We start from the raw sequence: 25171 nt of genomic DNA, 5'->3' as shown, positions 1-25171 counted from the left end.
CTACTGTAATGTTGTTCTATATTCCCAATATGTTGAATGTAACCTGTAAAATTGTAACATTTGTAACTTTTTCCTATGGAGTTATTTTTCAAAAGTAGGTGTTTTCTCTGACTCATGGGCATATACTGTATGTATTTCCAAGTAAGAGCATTCTTTGGTATGTTTTTGCTAAACCTAACTGTAAATTATGTATTGTAAATGCATTTGTTTGAATTAAACTGTAAACAATGCCTGTTTCCATGTTTTATTGCAGTGTTTGGATATGCATATTTACTGGTGTATATCTTTTAGAAAAGCTTTGGAGTATCCTGAACAGAATTGTTCATAAGGTTTGCGAATAGTCCTGGCCCAGTGTTCCCATTGATGAGAAGTACACTATCTACCAGGCATGTAGGAATGGCTAATTGTGTGGGTCTTTGTTTTTCTGAAGAATCTTTGGTTTCATTTCCATGGGCAGGTTTCCTCAATGGAGGTGGTGAAACGACAGCACTAAAGTGGGCAGCGACACTGGCAGATAAGTCTGTGGAAAGGTTACACTGTTGCATGTATTACACTAGTCAAGTATATGATCTATACCTAGTTTTGACATGGGGCTTACACATGTTAATGGGTGTATTTTTAGTTTGAATTCAAGGAGTAATTCTTAGACAACCATTAACTTTGGAGAGAGGCCAGGCTACACAATTAATTGTGTGTAAATCTTATTTTCCTTGATTACAATTAGCGTTGCCGAAGATTGATACATGTCTGTCCTGTAAAACATTTTACACAATCCAGTACACAAACATTTTCAATATTCAAACGGGGCTGTGCATCAAAATGCAGGTGAATTGATATCTGGACTTGGGAAAATAGCACAAACAGAACAATATTGGCATAGAAAATCAATTACAGATTTCTTTTCCTTTTTTCTGGTCTCACCATGGCACAAATCCTGTTGAATGACTTGCAACAAGTAACCTCTTCTGCATATCAATGATTTCAAGTATGACATTATTCTGTATGGTTTCCTGGGTCATTAGGAAGGACATCAAAGGTATGCACCTAAATTACTGTTTACATGCATTTGTCAGACTTATGCACAACTGAGAGAGGGATTGAGTCTATTAGATTGCATGGTCTATGCTACAGAAGTGCTTGTTTCTGAATATTTCAACTTTAAATCTTTCGACATACTAAATTAAGATGACCTATTAGATGCAACCAGTTTGAGTGCAACTTCGAGGCTATAGGAAATCCATCACACTGTATCTGTATAATGTAGTGCATAATAGTCAGAAAATGCAGTGGATGCTGGAGGTCCTTTGGGACATTGTAGAAGCTGCAGTAGCATAATCATGATATATTATTTCATACCAACCTTGGTAAACTAAAAATCATGTGTAGAGGGCTGTTGTAATGTTTGCCAACTTACTATGAGGTTGTGGACAAATATGCTGTGTGAAGTAGAATTTTTGGAGAGCAGCTTCACATGCCATTTAGCCAAGGTGGTTTACTACCACCTTACAAGCACTTTCTCAATTGTCTTAAATGTTTACTAGTGGTACAAGCATTGTTATACCTCGAATACAAAAACATACAAATGGAGTTACCTGTGTTACCTGTAGTCTTCACCTCTCACACCCAAAACCACCTACGAACCCAGCGTTTGGAAGGAAAGGTTGGATGATACCATTCTATATGTGCGCGTACACTCCACTGTATCTATGCATTTACATTTATAAAATATTTACCCCGTTTTTAATATTAACCAGAGTTAAACTGAACTGCAAAACGGTGATAGGGCAGCTCATAAGCTATGAGCAGTTACCCATGGTAGAAACAAGACCTAATGCTAATGCTAAGATGCTAATTTTGGAGAGACTTAAAATTGTAACCAGAATAAAAAAATTGACCCACTCACTTTGATTTTTCCTAGAGAATTAGCTGACCTGAAACATTGTGCCATTAATTTTAACAGTACCCAATGTGCAGTATGTGTGTGTATGTATACAAACCCTGTATGTGGAAAGACAAATATAAAATAAAAACCAAAAAGATTTAGAGGAACGGCAAAGAGGATTAAGAAAAAAAATTTGTTGAATCTTGCGACTTACATTGGTAGTGGTACATCACTAATTGCCTTGTTATGTATTGGTCTCATTTCATTTAAATGTTACATGGAATTGTGCACCCTAACACCTCGAAGTGGGAAAAGTTAGTTTGGTCTCTTGTTTGTGTGGGGATTGTTGATATGCTTCCTTTAACAGATGTGTTCAAGAGACATCTGTCCACAAGGCACAGGCAAAGCCATGAGTACAAATTATATTAAAAAAACAACTACGGTTTATCCAACGTATTTGGATATGGGGGTATCACTTGTGAACATTTTAACCCATCAGGTACATAGAAGACAGCTTCAAGGCACAAAGCTTCTCAGTCGTAAGACATTTTGATTACGTATGTTCCACAATAAAGCCCATGTGATTTCGGATTAAAATAGGAAGACATTTAGAAGTTGTGTATGCGGAAGGAAAGGCCTGTGTCTATTGCTTTACTCGACAGATGTCGCAGCCTTGTCTTGTGGAAAAGTGCATCTTGGGCAACGGGGTTTTCAGCAGGTGTAAGGTAAGCAAAATGAGCTCTCTTGAATAGTTTCAGGATCCACAAAGCTCGAGAGAAGTAGCAAAGAAAGTGAAGAAAAAAGTTTGTACCATCTCCTCAATCGACATGTTTAGGAAGCTTTGTTTAGCAGTATTCGAAAAGAAGGTTCTTTGGGGAATTGAACAGATAGAGGAGACATGAATGGATATTGTTTCTGAGATGATGGCAAAAGCCAGTGTATCTTGTACTCAACACATGTGGCAGCAGTGTTCTGGGAGAGTTGTGTCCCATGCCCTTAATATTAGAGCGTTGTGAGGTAAGCATATTATACTGTTATGATCTCTTTCACAAGTCGCTTTATTTAATTTGGAGCAACAAAGTTGATGGTAGGCATCACACGCTACACAGTCTGGTTTTTGCTGTAATTCCTTTTGAAAATGCCTTCTCTCATTTCATCACAAAATGATGTGCACCCAAACATGTGTACCTAAAATTTCAAAAGGTCCATGAATTGTCAGTTGTGTCTCTTGTTTGTGCGGGGAATGTTCTTATGCCTTCTCTATCAGATCCCTTCAAGAGACAAAATATCGGACCTTTGCTGCCTAGGAAGACCTCGATAATAGGTGTTACCTTTGAACCTTGAGACCCGTGAATCATTTAGACGCAAAGGGTTTGGACAGAAAACACTGCTAATTTGAAATGTATATGGTGAGGGGAAGTTGTCTCTCTGCTTTGTGATTCACAGGTGGCAGACCATTATGACTCGAGTCAGTCTTTGAGAGGTGTGTTTTTTTCTTATTCCTTTCTTCCATTTCATGACTGTTGCAACAATGTATTTGGATATGGGGGTATCTCTTGTGAACATTTTAACCCATCAGGTACATAGAAGACGGCTTCAAGGCACAAAGCTTCTCAGTCGTAAGACATTTTGATTATGTATGTTTCACAATAAAGCCCATGTGATTTAGGATTAACGTAGGAAGACATTTAGAAGTTGTGTATGTGGAAGGAAAGGCCTGTGTGTCTATTGCTTTACTCGACAGATGTCGCAGCCTTGTCTTGTGGAAAAGTGAATCATGGGCACTACAGGGTTTTCAGCAGGTGTAAGGTAAGCAAAATGATCTCGCTTGAATAGTTTCAGGATCCACACAGATCGAGAGGAGCAGCAAAGAACGTGAAGAAAAAAGTTTGTACCATCTTATGCCTTCTCTATCAGATCCCTTCAAGAGACAAAATATCGGACCTTTGCTGCCTAGGAAGACCTTGATAATAGGTGTTACTTTTGAACCTTGAGACCCGTGAATCATTGAGACGCAAAGGGTTTGGACAGAAAACACTGCTAATTTGAAATGTATAGGGTGAAGGGAAAGTTGTCTCTCTGCTTTGTGATTCACAGGTGGCAGAGCATTATGACCCGAGTCAGTCTTGGAGAGGTGTGTTTTTTTTTCTTATTCCTTTCATGACTGTTGCAACAATGTATTTGTATATGGTGGTATCTCTTGTGAACATTTTAACCCATCAGGTACATAGAAGACGGCTTCAAGACACAAAGCTTCTCAGTCGTAAGACTTTTTGATTATGTATGTTCTACAATAAAACCCATGTGATTTAGGATTAATGTAATAAGACATTTAGAAGTTGTGTATGTGGAAGGAAAGGCCTGTGTATCTATTGCTTTACTCGACAGATGTCGCAGCCTTGTCTTGTGGAAAAGTGAATCTTGGGCAACAGGAATTTCAGCAGGTGTAAGGTAAGCAAAATGATCTTGCTTGAATAGTTTCAGGATCCACACAGATTGAGAGGAGCAGCAAAGAAAGTGAAGAAAAAAGTTTGTACCATCTTATGTAGGAAGACATTTGGAAGTTGTGTTTGTGGAAGGAAAGGCCTGTGTGTCTATTGCTTTACTCGACAGATGTCGCAGCCTTGTCTTGTGGAAAAGTGAATCTTGGGCAACAGGGTTTTCAGAAGGTGTAAGGTAAGCAAAATGACCTCGCTTGAATGGTTTCAGGATCCACAAAGATTGAGAGGAGCGGCAAAGAAAGTGAAGAAGAAAGTGTGTACCATCTTATGTAGGAAGACATTTGGAAGTTGTGTTTGCGGAAGGAAAGAAAGGCCTGTGTGTCTATTGCTTTACTCGACAGATATCGCAGCCTTGTCTTGTGGAAAAGTGAATCTTGGGCAACAGTGATTTCAGCAGGTGTAAGGTAATCAAAATGATCTCGCTGGAATGGTTTCAGGATCCACACATATTGAGAGGAGCAGCAAAGAAAGTGAAGAAAAGAGTTTGTACCATCTTATGTAGGAAGACATTTGGAAGTTGTGTATGCGGAAGGAAAGAAAGGCCTGTGTCTATTGCTTTACTCGACAGATGTCGCAGCCTTGTCTTGTGGAAAAGTGAATCTTGGGCAACAGTGATTTCAGCAGGTGTAAGGTAATCAAAATGATCTCGCTGGAATGGTTTCAGGATCCACACATATTGAGAGGAGCAGCAAAGAAAGTGAAGAAAAGAGTTTGTACCATCTTATGTAGGAAGACATTTGGAAGTTGTGTTTGCGGAAGGAAAGGCTTGTGTGTCTATTGCTTTACTCGACAGATGTCGCAGCCTTGTCTTGTGGAAAAGTGAATCTTGGGCAACACGGTTTTCAGAAGGTGTAAGGTAAGCAAAATGATCTCGCTTGAATGGTTTCAGGATCCACAAAGATTGAGTGGAGCTGCAAAGAAAGTGCAGAAAAAAGTTTGTACCATCTTATGCCTTCTCTATCAGATCCCTTCAAGACACAAAATATCGGACCTTTGCTGCCTAGGAAGACCTTGATTATAGTTGTTACCTTTGAACCTTGAGACTCGTCAATCATTGAGACGCAAAGGGTTTGGACAGAAAACACTGCTAATTTGAAATGTATAGGGTGAAGGGAAAGTTGTCTCTCTGCTTTGTGTTTCACAGGTGGCAGACCATTATGACCCGAGTCAGTCTTCGAGAGGTGTGTTTTTTTTCTTATTGCTTTCATGACTGTTGCAACAATGTATTTGGATATGGTGGTATCTCTTGTGAACATTTTAACCCATCAGGTACAAAGAAGACGGCTTCAAGACACAAAGCTTCTCAGTCGTAAGACTTTTTGATTATGTATGTTCTACAATAAAGCCTGTGTGATCTAGGATTAACGTAGGAAGACGTTTAGAAGTTGTGTATGTGGAAGGAAAGACCTGTGTGTCTATTGCTTTACTCGACAGATGTCGCAGCCTTGTCTTGTGGAAAAGTGAATCTTGGGCAACAGGGTTGTCAGCAGGTGTAAGGTAAGCAAAATGATCTCGCTTGAATAGTTTCAGGATCCACATAGATTGAGAGGAGCAGCAAAGAAAGTGAAGAAAAAAGTTTGTACCATCTTATGTAGGAAGACATTTGGAAGTTGTGTTCGCGGAAGGAAAGGCCTGTGTGTTTATTGCTTTTTTCGACAGATGTAGCAGCCTTGTCTTGTGGAAAAGTGAATCTTGGGCAACAGGGTTTTCAGCAGGTGTAAGGTAAGCAAAATGAGCTCTCTTGAATAGTTTCAGGATCCACAAAGATCGAGAGGACCAGCAAAGAAAGTGAAGAAAAAAGTTTGTACCATCTCCTCAATCGGCATGTTTAGGAAGCTTTGTTTAGCGGTATTTGAAAAGAAGGTTCTTTGGGGAATTGAACAGATAGAGGAGACATGAATGGATATTGTTTCTGAGATGATGGCAAAAGCCAGTGTATCTTGTACTCAACACATGTGGCAGCATTGTTCTGGGAGAGATGTGTCCCATGCCCTAAATATTAGAGCGTTGTGAGGTAAGCAGATTGTACTGTTAGGATCTCTTTCACAAGTCACTTTATTTAATTTGGAGCAACAAAGTTGATGGTAGGCATCACACGCTACACAGTCTGGTTTTTGCTGTAATTCCTTTTCAAAATGCCTTCTCTCATTTCATCACAAAATGATGTGTACCTAACATTTCAAAAGGTCCATGAATTGTCAGTTGTGTCTCTTGTTTGTGAGGGGAATGTTCTTATGCCTTCTCTATCAGATCCCTTCAAGAGACAAAATATCGGACCTTTGCTACCTAGGAAGACCTCGATAATAGGTGTTACCTTTGAACCTTGAGACCCCTGAATCATTTAGACGCAAAAGGTTTGGACAGAAAACACTGCTAATTTGAAATGTATATGGTGAGGGGAAAGTTGTCTCTGCTTTGTGATTCACAGGTGGCAGACCATTATGACCCGAGTCAGTCTTTGAGATGTGTGGTTTTTTTTTTCTTATTGCTTTCATGACTGTTGCAACAATGTATTTGGATATGGGGGTATCTCTTGTGAGCATTTTAACCCATCAGGTACATAGAAGACGGCTTCAAGGCACAAAGCTTCTCAGTTGTAAGACATTTTGATTATGTATGTTCCACAATAAAGCCCATGTGATTTAGGATTGAAATAGGAAGACATTTAGAAGTTATGTATGTGGAAGGAAAGGCATGTGTGCCTATTGCTTTACTCGACAGATGTCGCAGCCTTGTCTTGTGGAAAAGTGAATCTTGGGCAACAGGGTTTTCAGAAGGTTTAAGGTAAGCAAAATGATCTCGCTTGAATGGTGTCAGGATCCACAAAGATTGAGAGGAGCGGCAAAGAAAGTGCAGAAAAAAGTTTGTACCATCTTATGTAGGAAGACATTCGGAAGTTGTGTTCGCGGAAGAAAAGGCCCGTGTGTCTATTGCTTTACTCGACAGATGTCGCAGCCTTGTCTTGTGGAAAAGTGAATCTTGGGCAACAGGGTTTTCAGAAGGTGTGAGGTAAGCAAAATGATCTCGCTTGAATGGTTTCAGGATCCACAAAGATTTAGAGGAGCAGCAAAGAAAGTGAAAAAGAAAGTGTGTACCATCTTATGTAGGAAGACATTTGGAAGTTGTGTTTGCGGAAGGAAATAAAGGCCTGTGTGTCTATTGCTTTACTCGACAGATGTCGCAGCCTTGTCTTGTGGAAAAGTGAATCTTGGGCAACAGGGATTTCAGCAGGTGTAAGGTAAGCAAAATGATCTTGCTTGAATAGTTTCAGGATCCACACAGATTGAGAGGAGCAGCAAAGAAAGTGAAGAAAAAAGTTTGTACCATCTTATGTAGGAAGACATTTGGAAGTTGTGTTCGCCGAAGGAAAGGCCTGTGTGTCTATTGCTTTTTTCGACAGATGTAGCAGCCTTGTCTTGTGGAAAAGTGAATCTTGGGCAACAGGGTTTTCAGCAGGTGTAAGGTAAGCAAAATGAGCTCTCTTGAATAGTTTCAGGATCCACAAAGATCGAGAGGAGCAGCAAAAAAAGCGAAGAAAAAAGTTTGTACCATCTCCTCAATCGGCATGTTTAGGAAGCTTTGTTTAGCGGTATTTGAAAAGAAGGTTCTTTGGGGAATTGAACAGATAGAGGAGACATGAATGGATATTGTTTCTGAGATGATGGCAAAAGCCAGTGTATCTTGTACTCAACACATGTGGCAGCAGTGTTCTGGGAGAGATGTGTCCCATGCCCTAAATATTAGAGCGTTGTGAGGTAAGCAGATTGTACTGTTATGATCTCTTTCACAAGTCACTTTATTTAATTTGGAGCAACAAAGTTGATGGTAGGCATCACACGCTACACAGTCTGGTTTTTGCTGTAATTCCTTTTCAAAATGCCTTCTCTCATTTCATCACAAAATGATGTGCACCCTAACATGTGTACCTAACATTTCAAAAGGTCCATGAATTTTCAGTTGTGTCTCTTGTTTGTGCGGGGAATGTTCTTATGCCTTCTCTATCAGATCCCTTCAAGAGACAAAATATCGGACCTTTGCTACCTAGGAAGACCTCGATAATAGGTGTTACCTTTGAACCTTGAGACCCGTGAATCATTTAGACGCAAAAGGTTTGGACAGAGAACACTGCTAATTTGAAATGTATATGGTGAGGGGAAAGTTGTCTCTGCTTTGTGATTCACAGGTGGCAGACCATTATGACCCGAGTCAGTCTTTGAGAGGTGTGTTTTTTTTCTTATTGCTTTCATGACTGTTGCAACAATGTATTTGGATATGGGGGTATCTCTTGTGAGCATTTTAACCCATCAGGTACATAGAAGACGGCTTCAAGGCACAAAGCTTCTCAGTTGTAAGACATTTTGATTATGTATGTTCCACAATAAAGCCCATGTGATTTAGGATTGAAATAGGAAGACATTTAGAAGTTGTGTATGTGGAAGGAAAGGCATGTGTGCCTATTGCTTTACTCGACAGATGTCGCAGCCTTGTCTTGTGGAAAAGTGAATCTTGGGCAACAGGGTTTTCAGAAGGTTTAAGGTAAGCAAAATGATCTTGCTTGAATAGTTTCAGGATCCACACAGATTGAGAGGAGCAGCAAAGAAAGTGAAGAAAAAAGTTTGTACCATCTTATGTAGGAAGACAATTGGAAGTTGTGTTTGCAGAAGGAAAGGCCTGTGTGTCTATTGCTTTACTCGACAGATGTCGCAGCCTTGTCTTGTGGAAAAGTGAATCTTGGGCAACAGGGTTTTCAGAAGGTGTAAGGTAAGCAAAATGACCTCGCTTGAATGGTTTCAGGATCCACAAAGATTGAGAGGAGCAGCAAAAAAAGTGAAGAAAAAAGTTTGTACCATCTCCTCAATCGGCATGTTTAGGAAGCTTTGTTTAGCGGTATTTGAAAAGAAGGTTCTTTGGGGAATTGAACAGATAGAGGAGACATGAATGGATATTGTTTTTGAGATGATGGCAAAAGCCAGTGTATCTTGTACTCAACACATGTGGCAGCAGTGTTCTGGGAGAGATGTGTCCCATGCCCTAAATATTAGAGCGTTGTGAGGTAAGCAGATTGTACTGTTATGATCTCTTTCACAAGTCACTTTATTTAATTTGGAGCAACAAAGTTGATGGTAGGCATCACACGCTACACAGTCTGGTTTTTGCTGTAATTCCTTTTCAAAATGCCTTCTCTCATTTCATCACAAAATGATGTGCACCCTAACATGTGTACCTAACATTTCAAAAGGTCCATGAATTGTCAGTTGTGTCTCTTGTTTGTGCGGGGAATGTTCTTATGCCTTCTCTATCAGATCCCTTCAAGAGACAAAATATCGGACCTTTGCTACCTAGGAAGACCTCGATAATAGGTGTTACCTTTGAACCTTGAGACCCGTGAATCATTTAGACGCAAAAGGTTTGGACAGAAAACACTGCTAATTTGAAATGTATATGGTGAGGGGAAAGTTGTCTCTGCTTTGTGATTCACAGGTGGCAGACCATTATGACCCAGTCAGTCTTTGAGAGGTGTGTTTTTTTTCTTATTGCTTTCATGACTGTTGCAACAATGTATTTGGATATGGGGGTATCTCTTGTGAGCATTTTAACCCATCAGGTACATAGAAGACGGCTTCAAGGCACAAAGCTTCTCAGTTGTAAGACATTTTGATTATGTATGTTCCACAATAAAGCCCATGTGATTTAGGATTGAAATAGGAAGACATTTAGAAGTTGTGTATGTGGAAGGAAAGGCATGTGTGTCTTTTGCTTTACTCGACAGATGTCGCAGCCTTGTCTTGTGGAAAAGTGAATCTTGGGCAACAGGGTTTTCAGAAGGTTTAAGGTAAGCAAAATGATCTTGCTTGAATAGTTTCAGGATCCACACAGATTGAGAAGAGCGGCAAAGAAAGTGCAGAAAAAAGTTTGTACCATCTTATGTAGGAAGACATCTGGAAGTTGTGTTCGCGGAAGGAAAGGCCTGTGTGTCTATTGCTTTACTCGACAGATGTCGCAGCCTTGTCTTGTGGAAAAGTGAATCTTGGGCAACAGGGTTTTCAGCAGGTGTAAGGTAAGCAAAATGATCTCGCTTGAATGGTTTCAGGATCCACAAAGATTGAGAGGAGCAGCAAAGAAAGTGAAGAAAAAAGTTTGTACCATCTTATGCCTTCTCTATCAGATCCCTTCAAGACACAAAATATCGGACCTTTGCTGCCTAGGAAGACCTTGATTATAGTTGTTACCTTTGAACCTTGAGACTCGTCAATCATTGAGACGCAAAGGGTTTGGACAGAAACCACTGCTAATTTGAAATGTATAGGGTGAAGGAAAAGTTGTCTCTCTGCTTTGTGTTTCACAGGTGGCAGACCATTATGACCCGAGTCAGTCTTCTAGAGGTGTGGTTTTTTTCTTATTGCTTTCATGACTGTTGCAACAATGTATTTGGATATGGTGGTATCTCTTGTGAACATTTTAACCCATCAGGTACATAGAAGACGGCTTCAAGACACAAAGCTTCTCAGTTGTAAGACTTTTTGATTATGTATGTTCTACAATAAAGCCTGTGTGATTTAGGATTAACGTAGGAAGACGTTTAGAAGTTGTGTATGTGGAAGGAAAGACCTGTGTGTCTATTGCTTTACTCGACAGATGTCGCAGCCTTGTCTTGTGGAAAAGTGAATCTTGGGCAACAGGGTAGTCAGCAGGTGTAAGGTAAGCAAAATGATCCCGCTTGAATAGTTTCAGGATCCACATAGATTGAGAGGAGCAGCAAAGAAAGTGAAGAAAAAAGTGTGTACCATCTTATGTAGGAAGACATTTGGAAGTTGTGTTCGCGGAAGGAAAGGCCTGTGTGTCTATTGCTTTTTTCGACAGATGTAGCAGCCTTGTCTTGTGGAAAAGTGAATCTTGGGCAACAGGGTTTTCAGCAGGTGTAAGGTAAGCAAAATTAGCTCTCTTGAATAGTTTCAGGATCCACAAAGATTGAGAGGAGCAGCAAAAAAAGTGAAGAAAAAAGTTTGTACCATCTCCTCAATCGGCATGTTTAGGAAGCTTTGTTTAGCGGTATTTGAAAAGAAGGTTCTTTGGGGAATTGAACAGATAGAGGAGACATGAATGGATATTGTTTCTGAGATGATGGCAAAAGCCAGTGTATCTTGTACTCAACACATGTGGCAGCAGTGTTCTGGGAGAGATGTGTCCCATGCCCTAAATATTAGAGCGTTGTGAGGTAAGCAGACTGTACTGTTAGGATCTCTTTCACAAGTCACTTTATTTAATTTGGAGCAACAAAGTTGATGGTAGGCATCACCCGCTACACAGTCTGGTTTTTGCTGTAATTCCTTTTCAAAATGCCTTCTCTCATTTCATCACAAAATGATGTGCACCCTAACATGTGTACCTAACATTTCAAAAGGTCCATGAATTGTCAGTTGTGTCTCTTGTTTGTGCGGGGAATGTTCTTATGCCTTCTCTATCAGATCCCTTCAAGAGACAAAATATCGGACCTTTGCTACCTAGGAAGACCTCGATAATAGGTGTTACCTTTGAACCTTGAGACCCCCTGAATCATTTAGACGCAAAAGGTTTGGACAGAAAACACTGCTAATTTGAAATGTATATGGTGAGGGGAAAGTTGTCTCTGCTTTGTGATTCACAGGTGGCAGACCATTATGACCCGAGTCAGTCTTTGAGAGGTGTGTTTTTTTTCTTATTGCTTTCATGACTGTTGCAACAATGTATTTGGATATGGGGTAATCTCTTGTGAGCATTTTAACCCATCAGGTACATAGAAGACGGCTTCAAGGCACAAAGCTTCTCAGTTGTAAGACATTTTGATTATGTATGTTCCACAATAAAGCCCATGTGATTTAGGATTGAAATAGGAAGACATTTAGAACTTGTGTATGTGGAAGGAAAGGCATGTGTGCCTATTGCTTTACTCGACAGATGTCGCAGCCTTGTCTTGTGGAAAAGTGAATCTTGGGCAACAGGGTTTTCAAAAGGTTTAAGGTAAGCAAAATGATCTCGCTTGAATGGTTTCAGGATCCACAAAGATTGAGAGGAGCGGCAAAGAAAGTGCAGAAAAAAGTTTGTACCATCTTATGTAGGAAGACATTCGGAAGTTGTGTTCGCGGAAGGAAAGGCCTGTGTGTCTATTGCTTTACTCGACAGATGTCGCAGCCTTGTCTTGTGGAAAGGTGAATCTTGGGCAACAGGGATTTCAGCAGGTGTAAGGTAAGCAAAATGATCTTGCTTGAATAGTTTCAGGATCCACACAGATTGAGAGTAGCGGCAAAGAAAGTGAAGAAAAAAGTTTGTACCATCTTATGTAGGAAGACAATTGGAAGTTGTGTTTGCGGAAGGAAAGGCCTGTGTGTCTATTGCTTTACTCGACAGATGTCGCAGCCTTGTCTTGTGGAAAAGTGAATCTTGGGCAACAGGGTTTTCAGAAGGTGTAAGGTAAGCAAAATGACCTCGCTTGAATGGTTTCAGGATCCACAAAGATTGAGAGGAGCGGCAAAGAAAGTGAAGAAGAAAGTGTGTACCATCTTATGTAGGAAGACATTTGAAAGTTGTGTTTGCGGAAGGAAAGAAAGGCCTGTGTGTCTATTGCTTTACTCGACAGATGTCGCAGCCTTGTCTTGTGGAAAAGTGAATCTTGGGCAACAGGGATTTCAGCAGGTGTAAGGTAAGCAAAATGATCTTGCTTGAATAGTTTCAGGATCCACACAGATTGAGAGGAGCAGCAAAGAAAGTGAAGAAAAAAGTTTGTACCATCTTATGTAGGAAGACAATTGGAAGTTGTGTTTGCAGAAGGAAAGGCCTGTGTGTCTATTGCTTTACTCGACAGATGTCGCAGCCTTGTCTTGTGGAAAAGTGAATCATGGGTAACGGGGTTTTCAGAAGGTGTAAGGTAAGCAAAATGATCTTGCTTGAATGGTTTCAGGATCCACAAAGATTGAGAGGAGCGGCAAAGAAAGTGCAGAAAAAAGTTTGTACCATCTTATGTAGGAAGACATCTGGAAGTTGTGTTCGCGGAAGGAAAGGCCTGTGTGTCTATTGCTTTACTCGACAGATGTCGCAGCCTTGTCTTGTGGAAAAGTGAATCTTGGGCAACAGGGTTTTCTGCAGGTGTAAGGTAAGCAAAATGATCTCGCTTGAATGGTTTCAGGATCCACAAAGATTGAGAGGAGCAGCAAAGAAAGTGAAGAAATTGTTTGTACCATCTTATGCCTTCTCTATCAGATCCCTTCAAGACACAAAATATCGGACCTTTGCTGCCTAGGAAGACCTTGATTATAGTTGTTACCTTTGAACCTTGAGACTCGTCAATCATTGAGACGCAAAGGGTTTGGACAGAAAACACTGCTAATTTGAAATGTGTAGGGTGAAGGTAAAGTTGTCTCTCTGCTTTGTGTTTCACAGGTGGCAGACCATTATGACCCGAGTCAGTCTTCGAGAGGTGTGTTTTTTTTCTTATTGCTTTCATGACTGTTGCAACAATGTATTTGGATATGGTGGTATCTCTTGTGAACATTTTAACCCATCAGGTACATAGAAGACGGCTTCAAGACACAAAGCTTCTCAGTCGTAAGACTTTTTGATTATGTATGTTCTACAATAAAGCCTGTGTGATCTAGGATTAACGTAGGAAGAGGTTTAGAAGTTGTGTATGTGGAAGGAAAGGCCTGTGTGTCTATTGCTTTACTCGACAGATGTCGCAGCCTTGTCTTGTGGAAAAGTGAATCTTGGGCAACAGGGTTGTCAGCAGGTGTAAGGTAAGCAAAATGATCTCGCTTGAATAGTTTCAGGATCCACATAGATTGAGAGGAGCAGCAAGGAAAGTGAAGAAAAAAGTGTGTACCATCTTATGTAGGAAGACATTTGGAAGTTGTGTTCGCGGAAGGAAAGGCCTGTGTGTCTATTGCTTTTTTCGACAGATGTAGCAGCCTTGTCTTGTGGAAAAGTGAATCTTGGGCAACAGGGTTTTCAGCAGGTGTAAGGTAAGCAAAATGAGCTCTCTTGAATAGTTTCAGGATCCACAAAGATTGAGAGGAGCGGCAAAGAAAGTGAAGAAGAAAGTGTGTACCATCTTATGTAGGAAGACATTTGGAAGTTGTGTTTGCGGAAGGAAAGAAAGGCCTGTGTGTCTATTGCTTTACTCGACAGATGTCGCAGCCTTGTCTTGTGGAAAAGTGAATCTTGGGCAACAGGGATTTCAGCAGGTGTAAGGTAAGCAAAATGATCTTGCTTGAATAGTTTCAGGATCCACACAGATTGAGAGGAGCAGCAAAGAAAGTGAAGAAAAAAGTTTGTACCATCTTATGTAGGAAGACAATTGGAAGTTGTGTTTGCAGAAGGAAAGGCCTGTGTGTCTATTGCTTTACTCGACAGATGTCGCAGCCTTGTCTTGTGGAAAAGTGAATCATGGGTAACGGGGTTTTCAGAAGGTGTAAGGTAAGCAAAATGATCTTGCTTGAATGGTTTCAGGATCCACAAAGATTGAGAGGAGCGGCAAAGAAAGTGCAGAAAAAAGTTTGTACCATCTTATGTAGGAAGATAATTGGAAGTTGTGTTTGCAGAAGGAAAGGCCTGTGTGTCTATTGCTTTACTCGACAGATGTCGCAGCCTTGTCTTGTGGAAAAGTGAATCTTGGGCAACAGGGTTTTCAGCAGGTGTAAGGTAAGCAAAATGATCTCGCTTGAATGGTTTCAGGATCCACAAAGATTGAGAGGAGCAGCAAAGAAAGTGAAGAAATTGTTTGTACCATCTTATGCCTTCTCTATCAGATCCCTTCAAGACACAAAATATCGGACCTTTGCTGCCTAGGAAGACCTTGATTATAGTTGTTACCTTTGAACCTTGAGACTCGTCAATCATTGAGACGCAAAGGGTTTGGACAGAAAACACTGCTAATTTGAAATGTGTAGGGTGAAGGTAAAGTTGTCTCTCTGCTTTGTGTTTCACAGGTGGCAGACCATTATGACCCGAGTCAGTCTTCGAGAGGTGTGTTTTTTTTCTTATTGCTTTCATGACTGTTGCAACAATGTATTTGGATATGGTGGTATCTCTTGTGAACATTTTAACCCATCACGTACATAGAAGACGGCTTCAAGACACAAAGCTTCTCAGTCTTAAGACTTTTTGATTATGTATGTTCTACAATAAAGCCTGTGTGATTTAGGATTAACGTAGGAAGACGTTTAGAAGTTGTGTATGTGGAAGGAAAGGCCTGTGTGTCTATTGCTTTACTCGACAGATGTCGCAGCCTTGTCTTGTGGAAAAGTGAATCTTGGGCAACAGGGATTTCAGCAGGTGTAAGGTAAGCAAAATGATCTTGCTTGAATAGTTTCAGGATCCACACAGATTGAGAGGAGCAGCAAAGAAAGTGAAGAAAAAAGTTTGTACCATCTTATGTAGGAAGACAATTGGAAGTTGTGTTTGCAGAAGGAAAGGCCTGTGTGTCTATTGCTTTACTCGACAGATGTAGCAGCCTTGTCTTGTGGAAAAGTGAATCTTGGGCAACAGGGTTTTCAGCAGGTGTAAGGTAAGCAAAATGACCTCGCTTGAATAGTTTCAGGATCCACAAAGATCGAGAGGAGCAGCAAAAAAAGTGAAGAAAAAAGTTTGTACCGTCTCCTCAATCGGCATGTTTAGGAAGCTTTGTTTAGCGGTATTTGAAAAGAAGGTTCTTTGGGGAATTGAACAGATAGAGGAGACATGAATGGATATTGTTTCTGAGATGATGGCAAAAGCCAGTGTATCTTGTACTCAACACATGTGGCAGCAGTGTTCTGGGAGAGATGTGTCCCATGCCTTAAATATTAGAGCGTTGTGAGGTAAGCAGATTGTGCTGTTAGGATCTCTTTCACAAGTCACTTTATTTAATTTGGAGCAACAAAGTTGATGGTAGGCATCACACGCTACACAGTCTGGTTTTTGCTGTAATTCCTTTTCAAAATGCCTTCTCTCATTTCATCACAAAATGATGTGCACCCTAACATGTGTACCTAACATTTCAAAAGGTCCATGAATTGTCAGTTGTGTCTCTTGTTTGTGCGGGGAATGTTCTTATGCCTTCTCTATCAGATCCCTTCAAGAGACAAAATATCGGACCTTTGCTACCTAGGAAGACCTCGATAATAGGTGTTACCTTTGAACCTTGAGACCCCCTGAATCATTTAGACGCAAAAGGTTTTTACAGAAAACACTGCTAATTTGAAATGTATATGGTGAGGGGAAAGTTGTCTCTGCTTTGTGATTCACAGGTGGCAGACCATTATGACCCGAGTCAGTCTTTGAGAGGTGTGTTTTTTTTCTTATTGCTTTCATGACTGTTGCAACAATGTATTTGGATAAGGGGGTATCTCTTGTGAGCATTTTAACCCATCCGGTACATAGAAGACGGCTTCAAGGCACAAAGCTTCTCAGTTGTAAGACATTTTGATTATGTATTTTCCACAATAAAGCCCATGTGATTTAGGATTGAAATAGGAAGACATTTAGAAGTTGTGTATGTGGAAGGAAAGGCATGTGTGCCTATTGCTTTACTCGACAGATGTCGCAGCCTTGTCTTGTGGAAAAGTGAATCTTGGGCAACAGGGTTTTCAGAAGGTTTAAGGTAAGCAAAATGATCTCGCTTGAATGGTTTCAGGATCCACAAAGATTGAGAGGAGCGGCAAAGAAAGTGCAGAAAAAAGTTTGTACCATCTTATGTAGGAAGACATTCGGAAGTTGTGTTCGCGGAAGGAAAGGCCTGTGTGTCTATTGCTTTACTCGACAGATGTCGCAGCCTTGTCTTGTGGAAAAGTGAATCTTGGGCAACAGGGTTTTCAGAAGGTGTGAGGTAAGCAAAATGATCTCGCTTGAATGGTTTCAGGATCCACAAAGATTTAGAGGAGCAGCAAAGAAAGTGAAAAAGAAAGTGTGTACCATCTTATGTAGGAAGACATTTGGAAGTTGTGTTTGCGGAAGGAAAGAAAGGCCTGTGTGTCTATTGCTTTACTCGACAGATGTCGCAGCCTTGTCTTGTGGAAAAGTGAATCTTGGGCAACAGGGATTTCAGCAGGTGTAAGGTAAGCAAAATGATCTTGCTTGAATAGTTTCAGGATCCACACAGATTGAGAGGAGCAGCAAAGAAAGTGAAGAAAAAAGTTTGTACCATCTTATGTAGGAAGACAATTGGAAGTTGTGTTTGCGGAAGGAAAGGCCTGTGTCTCTTTTGCTTTACTCGACAGATGTCGCAGCCTTGTCTTGTGGAAAAGTGAATCTTGGGCAACAGGGTTTTCAGAAGGTGTAAGGTAAGCAAAATGACCTCGCTTGAATGGTTTCAGGATCCACAAAGATTGAGAGGAGCGGCAAAGAAAGTGAAGAAGAAAGTGTGTACCATCTTATGTAGGAAGACATCTGGATGTTGTGTTTGCGGAAGGAAAGAAAGGCCTGTGTGTCTATTGCTTTACTCGACAGATGTCGCAGCCTTGTCTTGTGGAAAAGTGAATCTTGGTCAACAGGGATTTCAGCAGGTGTAAGGTAAGCAAAATGATCTCGCTGGAATGGTTTCAGGATCCACACATATTGAGAGGAGCAGCAAAGAAAGTGAAGAAAAGTGTTTGTACCATCTTATGTAGGAAGACATTTGGAAGTTGTGTTTGCGGAAGGAAAGAAAGGCCTGTGTGTCTATTGCTTTACTCGACAGATGTCGCAGCCTTGTCTTCTGGAAAAGTGAATCTTGGGCAACAGGGATTTCAGCAGGTGTAAGGTAAGCAAAATGATCTTGCTTGAATAGTTTCAGGATCCACACAGATTGAGAGGAGCAGCAAAGAAAGTGAAGAAAAAAGTTTGTACCATCTTATGTAGGAAGACATTTGGAAGTTGTGTTCGCCGAAGGAAAGGCCTGTGTGTCTATTGCTTTTTTCGACAGATGTAGCAGCCTTGTCTTGTGGAAAAGTGAATCTTGGGCAACAGGGTTTTCAGCAGGTGTAAGGTAAGCAAAATGAGCTCTCTTGAATAGTTTCAGGATCCACAAAGATCGAGAGGAGCAGCAAAAAAAGCGAAGAAAAAAGTTTGTACCATCTCCTCAATCGGCATGTTTAGGAAGCTTTGTTTAGCGGTATTTGAAAAGAAGGTTCTTTGGGGAATTGAACAGATAGAGGAGACATGAATGGATATTGTTTCTGAGATGATGGCAAAAGCCAGTGTATCTTGTACTCAACACATGTGGCAGCAGTGTTCTGGGAGAGATGTGTCCCATGCCCTAAATATTAGAGCGTTGTGAGGTAAGCAGATTGTACTGTTATGATCTCTTTCACAAGTCACTTTATTTAATTTGGAGCAACAAAGTTGATGGTAGGCATCACACGCTACACAGTCTGGTTTTTGCTGTAATTCCTTTTCAAAATGCCTTCTCTCATTTCATCACAAAATGATGTGCACCCTAACATGTGTACCTAACATTTCAAAAGGTCCATGAATTTTCAGTTGTGTCTCTTGTTTGTGCGGGGAATGTTCTTATGCCTTCTCTATCAGATCCCTTCAAGAGACAAAATATCGGACCTTTGCTACCTAGGAAGACCTCGATAATAGGTGTTACCTTTGAACCTTGAGACCCGTGAATCATTTAGACGCAAAAGGTTTGGACAGAAAACACTGCTAATTTGAAATGTATATGGTGAGGGGAAAGTTGTCTCTGCTTTGTGATTCACAGGTGGCAGACCATTATGACCCGAGTCAGTCTTTGAGAGGTGTGTTTTTTTTCTTATTGCTTTCATGACTGTTGCAACAATGTATTTGGATATGGGGGTATCTCTTGTGAGCATTTTAACCCATCAGGTACATAGAAGACGGCTTCAAGGCACAAAGCTTCTCAGTTGTAAGACATTTTGATTATGTATGTTCCACAATAAAGCCCATGTGATTTAGGATTGAAATAGGAAGACATTTAGAAGTTGTGTATGTGGAAGGAAAGGCATGTGTGCCTATTGCTTTACTCGACAGATGTCGCAGCCTTGTCTTGTGGAAAAGTGAATCTTGGGCAACAGGGTTTTCAGAAGGTTTAAGGTAAGCAAAATGATCTCACTTGAATAGTTTCAGGATCCACACAGATTGAGAGGAGCAGCAAAGAAAGTGAAGAAAAAAGTTTGTACCATCTTATGTAGGAAGATAATTGGAAGTTGTGTTTGCAGAAGGAAAGGCCTGTGTGTCTATTGCTTTACTCGACAGATGTCGCAGCCTTGTCTTGTGGAAAAGTGAATCTTGGGCAACAGGGTTTTCAGGAGGTGTAAGGTAAGCAAACTAATAGTTTCAGGATCCACAAAGATCGAGAGGAGCAGCAAAGAAAGTGAAGAAAAAAGTTTGTACCATCTCCTCAATCGGCATGTTTAGGAAGCTTTGTTTAGCAGTATTTGAAAAGAAGGTTCTTTGTGGAATTGAACATATAGAGGAGACATGACTGGATATTGTTTCTGAGATGATGGCAAAAGCCAATGTATCTTGTACTCGACACATGTGGCAGCAGTGTTCTGGGAGAGATGTGTCCCATGCTCTAAATATTAGAGCGTTGTGAGGTAAGCATATTGTACTGTTATGATCTCTTTCACAAGTTACTTTATTTATTTTGGAGCAGCAAAGTTGATGGTAGGCATTCTGAGAATGTTCTTATACTTCCTCTATCTGATCCCTTTCAAGAGACAATATTGCGGACTTTTGCTGTCCAGGAAGACCTTAATTATAACTTACATTTTAAGTCTTATAGTAATATATCAGTATATTAGGTTGCTCTACCATTTGCACCCATCTTATCCCCTCCTACAAAATTCTTTTGATAATCAACTTTGTATTTTTCTTCCTAGACAGGAGAACCATTTCCATGAGGTTTCTTCTAATTTATTTGACCTTCAGCCATGAGCAGGGAGCCCAAGTTCTATCGAACACTTCAACTTTATTATATATAGAATCTGTTAAATATTCAATTTGCTTAATGTATAATAAAATTTCTCTGATCATTTGTAGTTTGACTGAGTCTGCTTCCACTGCTGATCCAATGCAGTCTTTGTTGCTAAGAGTATAAAGCCAAACAATCTTCCAGAGATATGTAACTCAACAATAGACTTGTGCACAACATAGAAAATAGTTTTTTACTAATTCGTTCAAGTAACAATTTTTTTTCTTGCCCTTATGTTTCGGATGAAATTCAGGGGGCTCTTTGTAAAATCAGAAACAAATTTTGGGGCCAAAAACACATCTCTCTTCCTCTCTTCCCACCAGTTCTGTGTGTGCCCCCCACCTTTTCACCTTCTCCAGTCATTTTCTTATCTCCACTGATCTTATGGCAGATGCAGAGACCATGCTGACAGGGAGCAGGAGGTCAGTATAGACCTGCTGCATAGAAAAAAATCTACAGGACAGGTGGGAGACGTAGTGCAAACACGCAGTCTGCAGTAAAAGCCGCTCTAAACTATAATCCGTACATAGCAGTAGTTTAAGTGATACGCGCTACTTGAACACAAATTTAGAAAATTGCATGTTTCGTGCCTTTGAACGAATCAATGAATCAAAAGTGACAAATTAGTTTGGATACCTTAATTCTTTGCCACTTGTAGCCGCCTTTAGCCGCCGTTTTGTTGTTCTTTGATGAGTTAAAGTGTGAGAGACTGTGTGTAGGAGGGTACATATTAATCACTGTTGGGTAGAAGTAGTTAAAAAAAACGAGATGCTTATATCTGTGATTAATGGGTCCAACAAGGTATGGCAGTTTTTCCTTACTTTTTTCACTCTGGCCAATGAGCCTTTACAAGGGAAAGAAACAAGCATTAGATATATAAGCGTGCTGATGCCATTTTAACTTGTCAGTAGCACCAGTTACAGACTGATGAGTGTTGGAGTGTGAGACAGTGAGTGACAGCTTAGCAAAGGCTGAGATAAATGCTCATTGCTCCCCTACAATAGTGCAAGTTAATTGTTTATTTATCAGGTCAACACCTTGAACTCATTGTGCTTATGTGGCAGGGTGCATTAGCCTGCTGAAAGAGGCCAATGCTTTCAGGGAATACCTTGTCCATGAAAGTATGTACATGGTCTGCAACAATGCTTAGGTAGGTGGTACATGTCGAAGTAGCATCCACATGAAGCATCCAAGGTTTTCCAGCAGAACTTTGCCCATAGCATCACATTGCCTGCACCGCCTTGCATTTTTTCCCATGGTGCATCTTGGTGCAACGTGTTCTCCAGGTAAGCGACACACACACTCGGCCATCCACGTGATGTTAAAGAAAATGTCATCAGACCAGGTCACCTTCCATTGCTCCGTCGTCTAGTTCTTATATTCACGTCCTCATTGTAGGCGCTTTTGGCAGTGGACAGGGGTGAGCATGGGCACCTTGACTGGTCTCTGACTATGCACTGTGTGTTCTGACACCTTTCTATCAGCCAGCATTAACTTTTTCAGCAATCTGAGCTACAGTACAGCTTTGCCCCTACGTACATCAGTGAGCCTTGACTGCCTATGACCCTGATGCCGGTTCACCACTTTTCCTTCCTTTTTGGAGACACTCTGACCCAGTTGCCTAGCCATCACAGTTTGGCCCTTATCAAAGTCATTCAGATCCTTACGCTTGCCCATTTTTTCCTGCTTCTAACACATCAACATGGATGAAATGTTCACTTGATCCCTAATATAAATCCCACCCACTGACAAGTGCCATGGTAATAAAATGATCCGTTATTCACTTCACCTGCCAGTGGTTATAACGTTATGGTTGTTTGGTGTATATAGATATAAATATAAATTTATTTTTGGTGTATATAGAAATAAATGACATGCCTTTTAACCCTCTATATGCCACTGTGCCCCATGATATGCCTTTTGACCCCCTATGTGCCACTCTGCCTCCAGAAATGCCTTACACCCCTATATGCCACTCTGGCATTAAGGGGGTTAAAAGGCATATTATGGGGCAGAGTGGCATATAGGGAGGTGTAAGGCATTTCAGGAGGCAGAGTGGCATTAAGGGGGTTAAAAGGCATTTCATAGAACACTCTGCCTTCAGAAATGTCTTATGCCCCCCATTTAACACTCCCCCGCACCCCCCCCCAAAACTTACCGGTGCTTCTGACTCCCCTGTCATGTAGCCGGGGCAGCGTGTAGATTGACGTATTTGTACGCGATTGACGTAGACAACTTACGCTGCAGCCGGATGGAGGTGTGGCTAGCAGCAGGGGTTGTCTGCGTCCATCGCGCAGACCTTCCCTGGCTGTCAGAGATCAGAGTTCCGCGCACCGCTGCCCCGTGTTATAAGACGACCCCGATTATAAGACGAGGGGTATTTTTCAGAGTATTTGCTTTGAAAAAAAACTCGTCTTATAATCGAGCAAATACGGTATATATGGTCTGATGGGGTAAATTAAATTGGCCAGCTTCCAAGGACATGGGGAAGAATTTTTAATGTTTCAAAATTCTAAGTTGGAAGACTGACTTGTACATGTCCCAAATGTGGCTTATGAACCCCAAACAACCTGACAAACCTATGCATGCGTTTCACATACCCTACTCCAGGGTATGTGAAACGCATGCATAGGTTTGTCAGGTTGTTTGGGGTTCATAAGCCACATTTGGGACATGTAGGACATGTCCCAAGTAGGACATGGGGGAAGTATGACTATATTTGAAAAAATGTTTTGGAAATACCAATATGGTACTTGTATTTATTGCTCTATAACATACAGAAAAAAAGGCTCAGGACAAATATTACATAGTTACATAGGCTGAAAAAAGACATGCATCCACCAAGTTCAGCCTTTCCCATATCCAAAAGAAGGCTCTTTCCAATTTTGTACAAACTAGGGAAAAAATTCCTTCTTGATCCCAGAATGCCCGTTTTAACATTTCTGGGCTGCTCGTGTTTAGCTGTAATTTCCTTCTTTCCCGTTTACTGAACCCACACAAGAAATACATTGTTTTTTTCAGGACGAGAAGGGCTTTCTTTAGATGACATTGTGATGACATTGGATTGTATCATTTTATTTACTATTAAAAAAAGTATAAAATAGTAATTTTAGTTGAAAAATCTTTTACTCATCTATAAAAGGTAATGAAAAAACCTGCTAAATAGATTCTACTATTCGTGCTGAGTTTAGAAATACGCAATTTTTTATGTTTTTTTTTGCTTTTTTCTGCATGTTATGGGGCAATAAGTAAAGGTAGCGTTTTGCTATTTCAAAACCATTTTTTCCAAATCTGGTAATTCTTCCCCCCCATGCGCCATTTTGGGTAAAGAAACAAATAAATGAGCAGCTATTACTTAAGACCAAGGCTAAAATGCAGATGCTAAAACCAAGGGGGTGGCTATCCTCATTCATAAGTACATTCGCTTCAGACCCTCTGAGACGTGGAAGGACACTGAGGGAAGAGCTATCTTCGTCAAGGGCTATGTGGGCTCTCATAGAGTCACTGTGGCAAATATATATGCCCCTAATAGTAACCAAGCCCGATTTGTTACTTCGATCCTGTCCAAATTGGCTGATTTCCAGGAGGGTATTACCATCTTGGGGGGGACTTTAATATGGTGTTGGACCCTAAGATTGACACTTCCTCGGGGAGTTCCCATGTTCCCTTTTCTATGATTCTTAAGGTGAACCACCAATTGCGTTTGAACCAGTTGGTGGATGTATGGAGAGCCCTCCATCCCACTGTGCGGGATTATACCTATTTTTCCCCTAGTCACTGTAAATATTCGCGCATAGACGCCTTTTTTCTGTCCCACTTCCATTTGTCGCTCCTGCGTTCGGCTAGCATTGGTGTGGCTACGATTAGTGATCACGCCCCGGTTTTTATGAAGCTGGCTCTCTCGGGCCTCCCCAGGACCAATTGGCATTGGCGTCTCAATGAGAACTTATTGAGTGACCCCCACCACGTCTCCCAATTGTCCTCTCACATTAAACATTATTTTGCAGAGAATGTCACCCCTGACGTTTCGCTTCCTACGATTTGGGAAGCACATAAAGCGGTCTTGCGGGGCCACCTGATAAAGTTGGGCGCTTCCGTTAAAAGGAACCGCGCGGCCACTATCTTAGACCTTACGCAATAAATAGCACGTCTGGAGGCCCGCCACAAGTTGACCCTCCTTCCCTCCACCCAGGTGGAGCTTTCTGCTCTACGCGCGAGGTTAGCGGCCCTCCTTGATGATAGGACTAAGCGTAACTATCTTTTGGTACGGCGTCAGTTTTACGAATTTGGGGACAAACCTGGCAGGCTCCTGGCTCGGGCACTGAGGGCGAAGAGGGCACAGACTTATGTTCCACGTATTAGGGACCCTGCGGGTCGGCTTCGCTTCCGTTCGGAGGAGGTTGCCGACTTTTTTCGACAGTATTATACGTCCTTGTATAATTTGCCGCGCCCGAGGACTCCCCCTTCTGAGTCGGAGGAGGCCCTCACAGCTTATTTATCGGAATTCATCACCAAAACCCTGCCACCCGACGCCAGGGCCCTTCTCGACCAACCAATTTCCTTGGCCGAGGTAGCTGAGGGCGTGAAAACTTCTCCGGCTGGTAAGAGTCCTGGCCCGGATGGTTTTACCATTGCCTATTATAAGAAGTTCCTTTCCGTTCTTGGCCCTCACATGGTCTCGTTTTTTAATGCCATCGCCCAAGGTGCTCCTTTTGCCCCACAGGCCCTGTCCGCGCATATCGTGGTCATCCCTAAACCAGACAAAAACTTAGATTTATGTAGTAGTTTTCGCCCTATCTCTTTGATCAATGTTGATTTGAAGTTATTCTCCAAAATTTTAGCGAATCGCCTGTTGCCCTT

At 41.2% G+C, this 25171-nt stretch overlaps 2 long non-coding RNA genes across 3 annotated transcripts in view; both read left to right on the top strand.

Moving 5' to 3' along the window:
- The first annotated feature begins 3296 nt into the window (after positions 1-3296).
- The window catches only part of LOC128467411 (uncharacterized), a 129274-nt gene continuing 107399 nt past the window's right edge, over positions 3297-25171 (top strand). For both annotated transcript variants that reach the window (XR_008345717.1, XR_008345716.1), the window contains exon 1: positions 3297-4018. This is a non-coding gene — a long non-coding RNA (uncharacterized LOC128467411). The remainder of the gene's footprint in view (positions 4019-25171) is intronic.
- Positions 18570-20372, top strand: LOC128467418 (uncharacterized). The gene is made up of 2 exons (XR_008345723.1): positions 18570-18647; positions 20056-20372. It is a non-coding gene; the product is annotated as an uncharacterized LOC128467418 (long non-coding RNA).

The sequence above is a fragment of the Spea bombifrons genome, chromosome 10 (genome assembly GCF_027358695.1).
Source record: "Spea bombifrons isolate aSpeBom1 chromosome 10, aSpeBom1.2.pri, whole genome shotgun sequence".
NCBI lineage: Eukaryota > Metazoa > Chordata > Amphibia > Anura > Pelobatidae > Spea > Spea bombifrons.
This window is presented reverse-complemented; position numbering and strand designations above follow the sequence as displayed.